This window comes from Diadema antillarum, unplaced genomic scaffold (genome assembly GCF_040938485.1).
Source record: "Diadema antillarum isolate AM-2024a unplaced genomic scaffold, OU_Dant_1.0 seq00001718_RagTag, whole genome shotgun sequence".
In the NCBI taxonomy this organism is placed as follows: Eukaryota; Metazoa; Echinodermata; class Echinoidea; order Diadematoida; family Diadematidae; genus Diadema; species Diadema antillarum.
The window spans coordinates 62,067-71,124 of record NW_027272406.1 but is presented as its reverse complement, the minus strand read 5'-3'; positions in this window follow the sequence as shown (position 1 = coordinate 71,124).

Below are 9,058 nucleotides of genomic sequence, written 5' to 3'. Positions count from 1 at the left end.
CTTGTGTTTGGTGTTGTTGGGTTCTTTTTTTCATACGAAGGCTGAGACCAGACAAAACTCGGACGCTCTCCCCCGACCACCGCAGCTTTTTGCCATTGTCTCTGTGGGTAATTGATTATAATGGATGTTTGCAACGCTGTGCTTCTGGCCTGTTTCCCCCAATCACTGCTGAGGCAGGAACTGCTGAGGCTGAGGCAGAGCGCGCAACTAAACTGGTGTCTCTTAAGCGAGAGATGCCTCGAGGCTCAACGATGAATAATCCGTCCCGTTTAAGCTCTACCTATCCGCAACCTCCCCTCCTTCTCCTTTCAAATTTCAGTCACGAAACGAAAAAAAGGAGGAAAAATGACAGTGTATGTTCCTTTAAAGGAGGGAGCCAGTTATAGGTAGCAAGATTTTCCAGGGTGCTTGCGTCTGGTGTTCAGCATCATAATAAGGTAACAGTAAAATCATAGTTTTTTTTTGTGTGTTTTGTGATTGTTCGTTTATTTGTTTTTAAAGGAGGAAACCCTCTGGGTAGCAAGATTTTCCAAGGCACTTGCATCTTGAGTTTAGCATCATGATAATTTAACATATTTTAAAAGTGTGTAGCAACTTTTATGTATAGAATACGTGTTTCTTCTGTCTGTCTGTCTGTCTTGTCATAATTGTTGCCTGAAGTGGTTTCCTTTTTAATGAGAGCTAGGAATTATAATCTTGGATGTTGGGTTAGGAAAACATCCTTGATCCGCAAGTTGTCCTTGTTCTTTCTCACTTAAAACCTAAATTTATAATTCTATAGTCAATATTCCACCACAAGAGCGACCAGAATAAGAATAGTAAACCTTCTCCTTATACGCAATAATCAAAATCAACGCATCATCTTGAGTAAAATGGCCCCTACCCACAGTAAAAAAAAAAAAATGATCTACAGAATAATAAGCAAAAATTCCAAACTAATAAATCATCATGCTACGAATCTATCGAATGTTACATATCAATGTTTACACACATTATGCACGCATACACAGACACACACACTCACAATAATTTGAGCGTACAATGTATATTATATACATACTAACTACGAACATAGTACGTTCATACAAACATACACGTGCAAACACATGCATATATACACACATACACACACATACATAAAGCATAGGACCCTACATTAATAGAATAAATGGCTGCGGATTTATGGGAGTAATGCATACATTGTCTATCAGTGTCCAATTAAACACGTCCTACGTATGGCACCTCTAGGACTAGTACCAGTTGGATATAAAAGTCCTCCATAATTCTCTACATTTCCACATCTAATCATGATGGTCGCCCTTGGTTCGTCGTTTCAATGATAGCAATCAAGATCACTCTATAGTGTTACATGTATTATAGAAGAAAGTGGAGAAGCTTGCAGTTGTAATGACCCTATAATATCAGTCTTAGACTATGATCGATACTTAAAAACACGCAAGGTAAAATGGTTGTTGTTCTCGTTAATGATGATATCATTAGTTCCCTACTTAAGCGACGTGCGAGTAGCTCTGAACAAAGTAATGACAAGATGAAGCAAGGCATTTATAACAAATTGTGTTCCTTGAGTTTACTGTAAGATGTGCAAAATTAGTTATCAATGTCAACGGTGTCTCAGATGATGGGATGCTGTGAACTTTTACACCTGCTCGTCAGTCAATTCGTTGACGCTTCTGATGATTAAGGATTATTGCTAGACGTTCTTTCCTTAATTAAAGAAACACAGTTTTTGAAAACTAGAGTGTAACTTTAAGGGAGCGATCGTCCACTGACCGTACGTTTCCACCCAAGCCCTCACCAGAACCAAGCCGAGAAACGCCCGCTGATTGCGCCCTCCCTTGTGGCCACTCAAATTTGTCAGTTGGACCCCGCGATTAACTTCTCTTCCAAAATTTCTCGTTTCGATTTTGCTCAAAAACGATTTCGAATTCGTCACTCACTGCCGACCAGCGTGACGTCACCATGTCGAAAGTAATAGAGCGGGAAGCTTTCATCGTGGGGTAAGAAACTGCAACACTCTCAAAAAAAATCGAAGTGAATGTGAACTTTGCGTGAAATCGAAAGACGCGCGCAGACTTAATTTGAGGGTGGAGGAGAAGCTAATGTGAAGTGATAAGGCGCTGCTTCAGTCCCACCTGTTGATTGACGTGTGTGGTTTTAATCAGTCTGAATACATGTACCCGCATAGGCGTATCTCTGTGATCGACAGATGGAAGGAAGGAATGTGATTATTCAACTTTCGCAGCTAATTGTCTTTCCGTACTCGGTGTCAATAATCTTGGGGTGATTCCCTCTCAAACACGCTCAAGTTCAAGCGATGACTACCGAATCAAAAGCCAATTGTCTACTTAACGCAGAAATCAGTAGGTCGTACACCCGGACAGAACCAATGCATAAATATGATCGTCGTAACAGTAACATCGAATGGCGCGAGGTATTGAGCTTTTAATTGGCAAGTAAAACACAAAATGCAAAAACAAAACAAAACAAGAAGTACATTAATAACACATGATTTTTGTATCAGTTTATTAATGAGGTTTAAAACGGCTAGACTCGTAGACAGTGACTTCATTTCCTCCGTTGAAAACAAGAAAACTATTAACGTTACCTGAACCGAAAGTAATCGACGCGTCATGATATTTGAGAGTTGTAAGCCTACAAGTTGGTTCTTGTCACTTCTTTTCCATTTGCATTTAATCAAAATCTAAGATAAAAGAACTGAACTCACTTTGCCATATTCTGTTCTCTTATCTTCTTGCTGCTATTGCTATATATGTGTATCTTTCTGCGTATTGATTCATCATACTATACATGTCTATTTGCTATTGCTATACCATATCTTTCTTCGTATTGATTTGCCCCACTATACACGTCTATCTCGGACAATAGATTTATATGTCAGCCTGTACATCAATATCCCTTCATCTATACATCTCACCACATTTCTCGCTATCTCTCTCTCTCTCTCTCTTTCTCACTCTGTTTCTCCGTTTATATAATTTAAGTATCAACCTGTCTGTTAGTTAATCTTTATCCATATTTCTGGATTCTATGTTCTGACATGTCCCACATCGACCCTAGTTTATCCGCCACCTCCCACCCATGTCAGACCCGTCAGACTTCTCTGGGTCTTGAAATCTCGCCATTACTCAAGCGAAAGTGGGTGGACCATGTCACCGACAAAAATAGCCTTTCAAAGACGGTGTGTGCCACTGAAAAAAAAAATAGGGACTCGACCATAACCTCATGGTTCATGAACCTCGCTACTGACCATGAAGAGCGAGGGGGGAGGGGTTCCCCCTCTCTCCCTCTCTTTATCTATCCCAGAATTCTTCCTGACAATTAGACGTTCATGAGAATACCCGGATGCTACGCTTGTCTCACCCGTAGCTATCGGGTTTCAAAATACGGAAATATTACTTTCAGTCCGCCTTTTTTGGAAGAAGACGCGTCGCTAATTGTATTTTCCTCTGAACCCATATGATGTCTGTCTACACGTCTTGCGTCGCGTGTGGCTATAGAGGTGCGTCCCCCTGGACCACGCCCCCGGGGATACACCCCGAGGCAAGGCAAAGGAGATGGCTAGGAAGGGTGGGGGGGGGGGGGAGAGAAATGGGGGTAGGTTTAATAAACGCGGAGTTCAAGCGCAAGGTGGTTCTTTGACTTTTTTATGACTTTTTTTTTCGACCTCTCAAACAGCTGTAACAGACGTGCAAGATCTGCATACCATCAAAATGTCTGCAGTAAGAATGGAAAGATCTGGAACCATTAGAGAACAAAAAATGGAAGACGACACGAAGGAGAAGAAGAAGAAGAAGAAGAAGAAAAAGAAGAAGAGGAAGAAGAATTTTTTATGTCTTTGACCCCTCAAACAGCAGCTGTAGCAGACCTACGTGTAAGGTCTACATATTATACTCTGGATGTATGCAGTATAAAAGATCTGGAGCCATAAAACAAAGAATGGAAGATGACAAGAAGAAGACGGAGGAGGAGAAGAAAAAGAAAAAGAAAAAGAAGAAGAAGAAGAAGAAGAAGAAGAAGAAGAAGAAGAAGAAGAAGAAGAAGCAACATTTTTGTTCTGTCTTTGACATCTGCAACAGCTTTACCAGACTCATGTTCAATGTTTCTCACTACATGGATATCTGCAGTAAGAGTAGAAAAAAATCTTTATCAATTGAAGAACAAACATAGAAGATGACAAGAAGTAAGAGAAGAAGAAGAAGAAGAATCAAGAAGCAGAATAAATAAAACGAACATCAAGTACCACACGAAAAATGAAAGACGGGAACTTGAACTGAGAGAAAAGGAAGGAGAAAATGGAAGGAAAAGAGAAGTAGAAAAAGTGGCAGTAGTAGCAATATCAGAAGTCTCAGTAGTAGTAGTAGTAGTAGTAGTAGTAGTAGTAGTAGTAGTAGTAGTAGTAGGAGATGATGGTGACGATGATGATAATGATGATGATGATGATGAAGGAGAAGAATTGAAAAATCAGAAGAAAAGGGGGGAAAAGACGAAGAAGGAGGAGGAAGACGAACAAGGAGAAATAGAACAAGTATCAGAACATAAATAGGTAGGGAGAAAAAGAGGTCGAAGAGAATATTTTGTTGTTTTTAGAAACATTGAACATTTTGATAACAGTTGTAACACAAATGGAGATCAGAGATTAGTTTTAGAAACATCTTCGCGTTTGAGTTATGTGATACAATGTAATCTCTCGCTAGTTAAGCTAGTTTATAATCTCAAAGTTGACACTGTTTGATATGTTCCAGACTCGGGATTATGTTATGGAATGTCAATTTTGTTCATCATTTCTCTCAATGTTCAATCCAGAGAGTTCAGCCATCACGTTAGGTGGGCACTATGATCTCGTGTGCAGCGTCCTCCTTCAGTGGTATACAATTTATTATGTGTTTTTTTTTTGTTTTTTTGTTTAATCAATGGGTGCACATCCCATATTGTACAAATTGAATAATTCCATGTATACAGAGAGACCACCCGTGGCTGTAGATGTTGACCATAGGGCAATATGTATGCTTAATGCATTTTTGCACTGAGTCCGTTTTACACTCAGTCTGTCTCTGCGTTTTTGTTGGTAATCGATCTTGTTTGTTAATTTTTTTTTGCTTGTTTTGTTGGTTGTTTGGTTGTTGTTGTTGTTTTTTGTCTAATTTTGTGTAATGCGGTTCTTTTTATCTGTACATTTCCGATAATTTTTTTTTCTCGTCAAAATATAGATGAAACTAAGCATAGAATCAAAATGATATTAAATTCAAATCTATCTTTCTCGTCGCTATAAGTATTGTAACGTCTGGATATATCTTGGTTGTTCTGCAACTTTTTGAGTTCTTGGCCTTGTTCTCTGCAGTCCATCACCACCCGGCAACTTCTTGTCGTCACTAGCCCCACGTCGAGGTTTAATCTACGTCCACAGTCCTACCTTGCGATGGATATCTCTTGGCCCCTTACCACACACCGCGTCAAACATCGCCGGTGAAAAAACATTGGAACAGTGTGAAACATTTCAAGGAAACCTGGCACATTGTAGGAAACATGTGTGACCGTGGTCTAGAAGATCGCTTTGGGCACCAACCAAGTCCAGGGATGCTTTACTATTGTTTTTTCTTTGGCGAACGCATACACCACCTGTGCATCATTCTTGTCTCGAAAGATTTCTTGGATTATAGGTGTCGTTTTTCCTGCACTCTTATCGATAACCGATAAGCAAAACTTTTCAATCAACGAATCTCACCTGGTGTGAAAACATTAATGTATCGTCGATGCGGGATTTTGTTTTTTTCTTAATGGTATTTGATCATACGCATCTATGAAAGCTTGGGGGTATACATGTCACGTTTGTTTTCTGGAATTCGCGTTTGATCGGTCCTTTCTTGTCACTCTTTGCTCTTGTTTTTCAAAGATTCGAGGAAGCCATAAATTCTTATCAGTAGTTAGCATGAGCTGTCTGCATTTCATGAAACATAATTTTCAACAGAGATTTCATGATGCTATATTATAGATGGCAACAAAAGACGTCAACCGACGACCGTTATTACGTACTGTAAAGTCTGTCTCACACTGGTGTCAATACGTAAATGCGACGTGAAGGATGTATATAAGACTTTGGAAAATAAAGCTCTCTCCTGATCTTGATAAGATCATCAGGGCATTGGTACATGTACAGACGTAAAGAGGAAAAAAAAAACCACAAACTTCATACAGCGTTCAAACGCATTGTCAGCACATTTACTGACAGGTGTATGATAAGCGTAAGAATAGGTTCTAGATGATTATAGGACCATTTCGACATGTCCTAACGATGCAGTGTGGCATATATCAAACAGATTTGGAAGTCGAATTAGAGAAGAAAAGAATTCAAAAACCTAACTGCATGGCTTAATGAAAAAGAGATGACGTGGATGATGTAACGGAAAAAAAAAACATACACTGTATAGTGAATGCGACAGATTTACATTTCTCCACGATTTGTTGTTTAGTTTCGGTTTGGTTTGGTTTGGGATTTGTTTTCTTGTTTCTTTCTTTTTTCCTCATTGGCTCTTCTCTTTAGATTGATTTTGATTACCTATTTTCCGATTAAAGTAAGGACGAATTTTTTTTTTAAAGGCTTGTTGGACATTGTTACTGGTGGTTAGTGTGCAACCTTGGAAATGCACAGAGATACATATAGCACAAGCCACAAACCAAAAAGAAAGAAGTTAAACTCTTTAAGGTTTGCCATAGGATCACTAAAAATTTGAGTACAAACAGACAATAATGATCTCTGGAATAGTTGGTATATTTTTTTTTCTTATATTTCTACTGTAATTAGTTAGATTGGGCAACCTTTCACGGGGGGGGGGGGGGTTTCCCCAAGTACGTCATTCAAGTTGCTTTGACTGCTGCTCGGGAGGATAGCGAATACAAAATGTAATGATTGGTGACAGAAAGAATATGAAAATATTTTGAATAAGACTGCATATTGGACAAGAAAACAGTGAAAAGTTTTAGGAGGTGTATCCCGATTCTCAGCTGAAATGCGGTGTAATCGGATATAAAAAAAAGAAAATCACTATAAAAACGATGAATATGATAATGAAGAAGATGCAGATTACGATCATGATGATGATGATGATGATGATGATGATGATGATGATGATGATGATGATGATGATGATGAGCGGTGAGTTGGCTCAGTCGGTAACGCGTCTGCCTCACGATCCCTATAGGACCCGGGTTCGAACCCGAGTCTGGACTGAGCAATGTTGTGTGTAAACATACCGTCCCCTCTAGCAAGAGGCAAAACACTCTGTCCCTCGGATAGGACATAAAATGGAGGTCCCGTGTATGAGAGAGTCACAAGTCATGCACGTAAAAGATCCCACTTCATTCATTCATCGCAAAGAGCAGGGTGTTTAACCCGATGAAGTGGTCCCACCTCACATCAAACTGGACCCCATGGAAGACCAGCTTAGAGTAGCTGAATATGGACTATCCAGCCATCTTCTCAGATGGAAATGAACAAACAAACAAGCAAACATGATGATAATGATAATAATGATGATGAGATGATATTGATGATGATGGTAATGATGATGATGATGATGATAATGATAATAATAATAATGATAATGATGATGATGTAGAAGAAGAAGAAGAAGAAGAAGAAGAAGAAGAAGAGGAACATTGTATATATGGATGTAATCACTCATCCAAACAAAGTCGTCAGAATTTTCCTAAAAGAATTTTTTTTCCCGAAAAGTTATTTTGGGACCAGCCAATGTCTATGAATATTTTCTTTTTCAGGGAATGAAGAGAGATGAGAGAGAGAGAGAGACAGAGAGAGACAGACAGACAGACAGACAGACAGACAGAGACGGAGAGAGAAAAAAAAACTCAGACTTGGTAGAACACGCCCTCTACGATGCGGCTGAAGCTATGAGTCAAGTAACAACATTTTAGCAACTTCTCACATCAACATTTTGATATCAAGAGACAAAATGCCTATTGTAAGTTTGCTGTGCCGCACGTCTCTGAATTCGAGCGTGAATGCAAAACTAGATCTCGAAACAAACCGTTCCTTTGTGATGATATTATCCCGGGCAATTTGATGAAATGTCATTATAGATATCCTAATTAACGTAAGCTGTGTATTATTGCCTTTTGATATGATCCCGTGGCTATTGAAATGAGTCATTCACATAGATCCTTATGGGAGTCTCTTTCGTTATCAATTACGGTTATCTCTTTACATGATTTTGCTGATGCAAAGGGGAAAAAAAACGATAATCACGAAGGGAAGGCTACACATCACGTATAAATCTCAGTCGCGTATTAGTAGATCGCGCCAGAGAGGGTTGGAAGGGGAGGGCAGTCCGACCAGTTCACCACCAGGCCGCTGCGCCAGCGGGCCCGGCTGACGGAGAGGAAAGGAAGGGGGTGATGTGCGGAGAAGAGATAAATGGCTGCGCGACACCATTGGGACCAACTATACAGCTCCTCTTCCTGATTCTCATTTCATTCCATTTTCCCTCCTTTTTTCAAATTCCTTCCATTCTTTTTTTTTTTTCTTCTTTTTTCTTTCTCTACTCTTTTCTCTGATCTTGGCACGCGTTTCTGAGTGAGAGTTGTTGATTGAGTTGTAGCAGATTCATACTTTCGATGGAGCAATGTTCTTATTCCCCGCGAGAGCGGAGAGGGGACGTAAAGACTGCGACGCTCTGTTTGAATCAAAGCGCTGAACACCGGCTTTAATATCCACGCATGCAACAAGGTCAAGCATAACGAGGGTACAATGTGAAGGAAAGATTGGGGAAAATGAAGGAGGAAATGACAAAGATTCGTGTGATAGAGAGGCAGACACACAGCAACACAAACTGATTAACGTTATCCAAGAGAAAGATAAGAGCATAAGATTGTACCTGATAATTTGATGGTTAGATCACAGATGATTTCACAGATAGAAATGTGAAATAGTACATAGAAAGACAGTTATATAATTACACAGATGTATAGATCGATTTATAGGTGGATATTATAGGCAGATAGA